The sequence below is a fragment of the Symphalangus syndactylus genome, chromosome 3 (genome assembly GCF_028878055.3).
Source record: "Symphalangus syndactylus isolate Jambi chromosome 3, NHGRI_mSymSyn1-v2.1_pri, whole genome shotgun sequence".
NCBI lineage: Eukaryota > Metazoa > Chordata > Mammalia > Primates > Hylobatidae > Symphalangus > Symphalangus syndactylus.
The window spans coordinates 37,428,384-37,437,016 of record NC_072425.2 but is presented as its reverse complement, the minus strand read 5'-3'; positions in this window follow the sequence as shown (position 1 = coordinate 37,437,016).

Genomic DNA, 8,633 nt, shown 5'->3' with positions numbered 1-8,633 from the left:
TGTTTGATATTTTTATTGTTATCCCATGGACATGGACTCACTACATGGTAGCTATTTTATGATTACTTAATCAGTTGAATCATTATTTGCCAAGATTTGGGGGCTTTCTCTGTGTGGGTATTACTGAGGATACAGTAATTAGTCTGAATTGAATCTTGAAGTTTGAGTAAGCATTTTACAGGTGAAGAAATTACAGTTAATTCTTGAACAACACAGCACTGAACTGTGCAGGTCTACTTATAGGAAGATTTTCTTCTGCCTCTGCCACCTCTGAGACAGCAAGACCAAGCCCCTGCTTCCTCCTCCTCCTCAGCCTATTCAATGTGAAAATCACAAGGATGAAGACCTTTATGATGATACATTTTCACTTAATGAATAGTAGGTATATTTTTTCTCTTATTTATTTATTTTTTTCCAAACAGGGTTTTGCTCTGTCACCCCGGCTGGAGTGCTGTGGTGTGATCATGGCTCACTGCAGCCTCGATCTCCTGGGCTCAAGTGATTCGATCATCCTACCTCAGCCTCCTGAGTAGCTGGGACTAGAGCTGGCACTGTGCTTGACTAATTTTGTAATTTTGTAGTGACAGGGTCTTGCTGTGTTGCCCAAGCTGGTTTTGAACTCCTGGGCTCAAGGGATCTGCCCACCTCGGCCTCCAAAAGTGCTGGGATTGTAGGCATGAGCCACCATGCCCAGTGGCTCATGCCAACCAGTGGGTGGGTGGATAGATAGATAATTGTTTTCTAACTTTATTGTAAGAATACAGTATATAATACATATAACCTACAAAATATGTGTTAAACGACTACATTATCAGAAAGGCTTCTGGCCAACAGTAGGCTGTTAGTAATTAAGTTTTGGGGGAGTCAGAATTTTTGTGGATTTTTGACTATGTGGGGTTGTGGGAGAGGTTGGCACTCATAACTCCTGTGTTGTTCAAGGGTCAGCTGTAGAGCTAAGTGTGAGAAAAAGCCTTCCAGGCACAAGGAATAGCTAGCGCAAAGTCTTGGAGGTGAGAGCAAGTGTGGCTTATGGGAAGCTGTGGGTAGCTTCTAATGTCAGGGTAGAAGGATGGGAGGCAGAGAGCCTCCAGCAATCAAGACTGGAGAGATGAGAGAAGGCCAGTTGATAAAGGGTGTTATGTGTCATGCCAAGAAGTCTAGAGCTGTTTGGAGGAATTTCAGCTTGCAGTTGCATCTGAAATTGACTTGACTTCTTTGTTCAAAACCAGAAATGGCTGATCTCTCCAGGTTCAGTCGATGGAAGATCTCAGAGACACATTTCATAGACTGGGCCTGGGAATCAGGACTGCTGGACTGTGGGCCAGTGTTTTCTTCTACCACCCTGTGCTGCCACCCCTCCTTCTGACTCATTCTCCTTTTCCCCATATCTAATCTCTTTCATCCCTCAGTTTCTAATACAGGTCTGTAAATCCATTCAGAGCTCAATAAATGTTTGTTGAATGACTCACTGATTCCTGTGAAAGACACGTACCTGCATGTGTGCACGCACCTGGAAGGCCTCTTTGAATTTCTTCCACCATTCCAGGCCCACTTAGAGTTGCACTGGTAGAAAGGGAATGGATTAGCAACGGAAAAAATCAGGCTGTGGGCTCTGGGTCTCTCACTGACAGGTCATGTCTCTTGGCCAAGTCTCCACATACTCTCCAGGCCTCTGCTGCTGCACATCTATGAGATGGAATTGGTGGCCTCTGACCTGGGGTAGTTGGGAGCTGTGGATAAGTCCATGCTGAGAAAAGGCTTTGTTGCAGTAGAGTGCTGTACATTCACAAGGTAATGTTCCCACTCCTCTCCTAGTTTAGGAGACTGTCATGTTGTATTTGTTTTGTTCTTGTTTTGTTTTGTTTTTAGACTGAGTCTCTCTGTTGCCTAGGCTGGAGTGCAGTGACGCAATCTCGGTTCACTGCAACCTCCGTCTCCCGGGTTCAAGCAATTCTTATGCCTCAGCCTCCCTAGTAGCTGGGATTACAGGGGCCGCCACCACACCTGGCTAATGTTTTTGTATCTTTAGTGGAGATGGAGTTTCACTATGTTTACCAGGCTGGTCTTGAACCCCTGACCTCAAGTGATCCGCCTGCCTTGGCCTCCCAAAGTGCTGGGATTACAGGTGTGAGCCACCGCGCCTCACATTGTATTTGGATAATGAAAAACCTCCTCCATGCTGCTGTATCAGTCATGGTCCCAGCAGGGTACAGAGGATACCTTTGGGGGTATTTAATAAAACAACTTTTATGGAGGGTTGGTAGGGTTTGGGAAAACCAAAAAGCATTACTTTGAGACTCTGATAACAGAGGCACCTCATCCACTCCCCTTGGCTTGAAGGGTCAAGAGGAAGGGGAGAGTGAGAGCAGGGGATATATACACCAGCCTTTCTCCTCACCTCCCATCTCCTGCCAGTGTCGTCCATAGGCAGAACCTGACCAGAAACCAGGGTCAAGGTGATCATGAGTGTAGTCCATGAAGTTCAACTGCCTGGGGCACAGAGCAAAGTGCTGAAATGTACAGAGTGGATCTAGGGGTGAGATGAGAGGTGTCCAGCACCCCATCCTACTCACATTTGTTCTCCCTCCCCTCCAAAGATGTTCCCATTGCTATAAGTGCCTTTGCAGCCCCCTCTTTATCTGGCTCACTCCTACCTGTCAGCCTTTCAGTCAGGTCTGCCTCCTCCAAAAAACCCTCTGGAGCTCCTTTCCATTAGGTTTTTTTTTTTTTTTTTTTTTTATTTGAGACAGTCTCACTCTGTCACCCAGGCTGGAGTGCAGAGACCTGATCTCGGCTCACTGCAACCTCCAACTCCTGAATTCAAGCAATTCTCCTGTCTCAGCCTCCCAAGTAGCTGGGACTACAGGCACACGCCACCATGCCCAGCTAATTTTTGTATTTTTAGTAGAGACAGGGTTTCACCATGTTGGCCAGGCTGGTCTCGAACTCCTGACCTCAGGTGATCTGCCTGCCTCTGCCTCCCAAAGTGCTAGGGTTACAGGCGTCAGCCACCACGCCTGGCCCCATCACCGTATTTGTCATATTGTGGGGATTATTTGTTCTCTGGGAACAGGAACTCTTTCTTTCGTCACCTCAAGCCTGTGCCTAGCACAAGATCCACGTGGAGCAAACCCTAGAAAGTGTTTGTTGCTCCGAGATGAACTCTGTGACCTTGAAGCACAGTGCTCGGTGGGTTTCTCCTCTCCTACAAAACTTTTGGCGGTTCCCCATTTTCTGCAAGTCATAAAAATCCCAAACCCCTTTCTCTGCTGTCTAAGGAGCCTCACCATCTGCCCTCATTGTCACATCTCTGATCCCCAGCGCCCGAGACAACCAGTGGGCTAAGTTCAGGGATTACTGTCTTCCGTTGCCGTGTGTTGGATTGCTTGTGATTCATTCCCGCTTGGCTTGTTTTGGAAATTAGCATTTCTCGGCGATGCACCTGATACAGGGTCACTTAGGCAACTCTGATAGTTTGGGAGAATCAGAATTGACAACACAACAGTACTTTAAACACACATTCTCCTCCCCATCCAAACACACTTATCTCTTCTATTACCCAGATGATGGGCTGTCCTTTCCAGCTCCGTGCTGATAAGCTGCTAATAGCTCTCTGCCTGACTAGCTGTCTTGCGTGGAGTATTGGACAGGCAAGAGAGAGGTCTGTGGATTCATCAGTTACTTCTTTCAGTAGCTGTGACCTCGAATGAGAACCTTTGTTTCCTACTTTTTAAAAATTACTTTTTTGGGGCTAGGCATGGTGGCTCACGCCTGTAATTCCCAGCACTTGGAAAGGCTGAGGCAGGAGGATCTCTTGAGCCCAGGAGTTCAAGGCCACCTGGGCAACATAGTGATACCCCATCGCTACAAAAAATTAAACAATGGGGCAGGAGGATCATTTGAGCCTGGGAGATGGAGGCTGCAATGAGCCGTGATTGTGTCACTGCACTCCTGCCTAGGTAACAGCGAAATTCTGTCTCCAAAACCAAAAAAAATTTTTTAAATTTTCTTTTCTTGTATTATAGAGGACTAAATGTTACCTATTTTTTCAAGAAAAGAGTCATATTTCCCTCTTTCTGGGCAATCCTGGAGACCCCCTGAGGATTTTATGCAGACACTTTAAATGGAATAGCCTTAAGGAAATGGAGTCCTTGCTGTACTGGAGGCATCCCCCTTTTTCTTTTTTTGAGATGAGTCTTGGTCTGTTGCCCAGGCTGGAGTACAGTGGCACGAACTCGGCTCGCTGCAACCTGGGTTCAAGCGATTCTCCTGCCTCAGCCTCCTGAGTAGGTGGTACTACTGGCATGTGCCACCATGCCCAGCTAACTTTTGTATTTTTAGCAGAGATGAGGTTTCACCATGTTGGCCAAGCTGGTCTCCAACTCCTGACCTCAAGTGATCTGCCCAGCTCAACCTCCCAAAGTGTTGGCATTACAGGCATGAGCAACTGCGCCTAGCCTCCATTTTGCATTGCCATTAATTTTCTTTTCTTCTTCTTCTTTTTTTTTTCTTTTGAGACAGGGTCTCACTCTGTTGCCCAAGCTGGAGTGCAGTGGTGCAAACACAGCTCACTGCAGCCTCAACCTCCTAGGCTCAAGCTATCCACCCACTTCAGCCTCCCAAGGAGCTGGGACCACAGGCATGCATCATCACACCTGGCTACCTAAAAAACTTTTTTTTGTATAGACAGGGTCTTCCTATGTGGCCCAGGCTAGTCTCAAACTTCTGGGCTCAAGCATGCCTGCCTTAGTCTCACAAAGTGCTGGCATTACAGGCATGAGCCACCACACCTGGTACATTTATTTTCTTAATTATTTATTTATTTTTGAGGTTTTTTGTTTGTTTGTTTCTTTCTTTTGGACTGGAGTCTCATTATGTTGTCCAGAATAGTCTTGAACCCCTGGGCTCAAGTGATCCACCTGCTTTGGCCTCCCAGTGTGCTGGGATTATAGGTGTGAGCCATTGCATCTTGTCCTATTTCTTAAAGGCAGTAGATTCCATTTCATTTGGTCTCTGCTAATGTGGGGCAACTGTGTGTGCATATGTTATGTGTGTTGTATATGCAAATCACAGATATTTCATATCAAATGAAAGTAATAGTAGATTTCCCAAATATCATTTATGCTCATTTCTATGACTTAGAAATTAGACTTACCATCAGATCTTGTTATTTAATGCAATAACAAAGACACCTATGGTATAATATCACAAATTTGGTTTTGAGTATTTTGATGATTGGATTTTTACCAACCTTTTCTTTGTCATCTTTTTTTTTTTTTTGAGACAGGGTCTCACTCTGTCGCCCAGGCTGGAGTGCAGTGGCGTGATCTCAGCTCACCACAGCCTCCGCCTCCCGGGTTCAAGCGATTCTCTTACCTCAGCCTCCAGAGTAGCTGGGACTACAGGTGCCCGCCACCAAGCCCAGTTAATTTTTTTATTTTTAGTAGAGATGGGTTTCATCATGTTGGCCAAGCTAGTGTCGAACCCCTGACCTCAGGTGATCCTCCCACCTCAGCCTCCCAAAGTGCTGGGATTACAGGTGTGAGCCACTGCGCCTGGCCCTGTGCCGGAGTTTCCCTCTTTGTTGCCCAAGCTGGAGTGCAATGGCGTGATCTCGGCTCACCACAACCTCCGCCTCCTGGGTTCAAGTGATTCTCCTGCCTCAGCCTCCTGAGTAGCTGGTATTACAGGCATGCACCACCATACCCAGCTAATTTTGTATTTTTAGTGGAGATGGGTTTCTCCATGTTGGTCAGGCTGGTTAGGCTCGAACTCCCGACCTCAGGTGATCCGCCTGCCTCGGCCTCCCAAAGTGCTGGGATTACAGGCATGAACCACTGCACCCGGCCTCCTTTTTTGTTTTGTTTTGTTTTTGTTTTGAGATGCAGACTTGCCCTGTCGCGCAGGCTAGAGTGCAATGGCGCGATCTCAGCTCACTGCAACCTCTGCCTCCTGGGTTTAAACAATTCTCCTGCCTCAGCCTCACGAGTAGCTGGGATTACAGGCACCCGCTACCATGCCCAGCTACTTTTTGTATTTTTAGTAGAGACGGGGTTTCACCATGTTGGCCAGGCTGGTCTCGAACTCCTGACCTCGTGATTCGCCCACCTCAGCCTCCCAAAGTGCTGGGATTACAGGCGTGAGCCACCGCACCCGGCCGCGGCCTCATTTTTCGTATATGTTAAATGACACATACTATTATCATTGTTGCTTTTGTAGAGTCAATATTCACTTATGTTTACCCCATTTCCATTATTTCAAATGGAATCATTTTTCTTCTGCCTGAAGAACCTTACTTCACCTTCATTTTAAAAGCCTGTTTTCTTTTTTTTTCTTTTTTCTTTTCTTTTCTTTTTCTTTTTTTTTTGGAGACAGGGTCTCACTCTGTCCCCGGCTGAAGGTGCAGTGGTATGATCTCAGCTCACTGTAACCTCCGCCTCCTGGGCTCCAGCAATCCTCCCATCTCAGTCTTTCAGAGTAGCTGGGACCACAGACACGTGCCACCACGTCTGGCTAATTTAAAAAATATTTTCAGTAGAGACAAAGTTTTGCCATGTTGTCCAGGCTGGTCTCAAACTCCTGGGCTCAAGCAATCTTCCTGCTTCAGCCTCCTACAGTGCTGGGATTACAGTCGTGAGCCACTGGGCCGAGCCGAAAAACTGTTTTCACTGGGTATGGAATTTTAGATTGGCAGTGTTTTCTGCCCTCGTCTCTTACTCCCAGCATTTAAAAGATGCTAATATGTTGTCTAAACACATTATTTTGGAAAGAGGTACACCCACAAGCACAAACACACAAACTCTAAAATCCCTTAAGAATCCAGTCTCAGATTGGAGAAACACCCTCAGGGGAAACAGCTAGAACCCGTTTCTGATTACTGTTAACTACAGATGCTCCAGGAAAATCAGGAAGAAGTTTAGAAATGCAAAGCAGGGGAAATTACATAAATATATACATATATATATGTATACGCATGAATATAATAAAACAAATTTAGAGAAGCAGAGGAAGGAGAGGAAGAGCTTTGGGGCTTAAATCCCATCTGCCTTTGGCTCGTCCTGTGATTTTGAACAAATCCCTTCACCTCTTTGAACCGTAGTCTCATCTGTGAAATAGAGATAATAGTACCTGCCTTGTGAGATGTAGTAATGGTGACAGGAAAGAAATATGGCTGCGCATGGTGGCTCACACCCAACATTTTGAAAGGCCAAGGGGGAAGAATTGCTTGAGTCTAGGAGCTCAAGACCTGCCTGGACAACACAGTGAGACTCAATTTTTTTTTTTTTTTTTGAGATAGAATCTTGCTCTGTCACTCAGCTGGAGTGCAGTGGCGTGATCTTGGCTCACTGCAACCTCTGTCTCCCAGCTTCCAGAGATTCTCTTGTGTCAGCCTCCTGAGTAGCTGGGATTACAGACACACACTGCCACATCCGTCTACTTTTTTATTATTAGTAGAGACAGGGTTTCACCATGTTGGCCAGGCTGGTCTCAAATTCCTGACCTTAGGGAATCTGCCTGCCTCGGCCTCCCAAAGTGCTTGGATTACAGGTGTGAGCCACTGCACCCAGCCATGAGACCCCATTTTTACAACAAAATTAAAAAATTGGCCCTCTAGTGGAGCACACATGTAGTTCTAGCTACTCAGGAGGCTGAGGCAGGAGGATTGCTTGAGCCCAGGAGTCTGAGGCTGCAGTGAACTACGACTGTATCACTGAATGCCAACAAGACTGTCTCTAAAAAAAAAAATAAAATGGTGGGTGCTGTGGATCACACCTGTAATCCCAACACTTTGGGAGGCCAAGGCAGGAGGATCACTTGAGGTGAGAAGTTTGAGACCAGCCTGGACAATATAGCAAGACCCCATTGTTTACAAAAATAATTTTTTAAAAATTAGCTGGGTGTAGTGATGCACTCGTATTCCCAGCTACTCAGGAGGCAACATGGCAAAACCCTATCTCTACAAAATACAAAAAAATTAGCTGGGCATGGCAGTATGGGCCTATAGTTCCAGCTACTTGGGGGGCTGAGGTAGGGGGATTGTTTGAGCCTAGAAGTTCGAGGCTGCAGTGAGTTAAGATCGTTCCACTGTGCTCCTGCCTGGGCAACAAGCGAAACTCTATCTTTAATAAAAAAGATATATGTGATGTGCCTTCTGTTGAGCCTGACCCTACCTGACACAGCCAGGCCAGCTCATGAAAAAGGAAAAGAGGGAAGGAGGAGAGTGAGCTTTGTGCTTTCTGGGAAGTCAGAGGGGTAGGAAGTCACTTAACTTCCACACATGGCAACCTAGGGACAGTCCCCATGAGCCTAAGAGGATGCTGACCACCAGGAGTCTGGAATGCTCAGAGCTGGCACGGGAGGACTGAACAACTGAGAAAAATCTGCTTGCTTGAATGCCAAGACCTGGGCTCTTCAAAGGATCTTGGTGCCCTGTGGTGGTCAGACTCCGTGGGGCATTGAGGTTAGACTTAGTGTGCTTCTTCTCCACTTAAGGGAAAATAGGCCGTTAATGGGGCTGCAGTGGTCGGGCCTGGAATTTCAAGGTCGTGTGGGCATCTTGTCCTCAACTCACCTGCGCCTGCCTGAGGCTGAGGCCCTGGAGATCTCCAGGCAGCAGGCTCAGACAAGGGTCA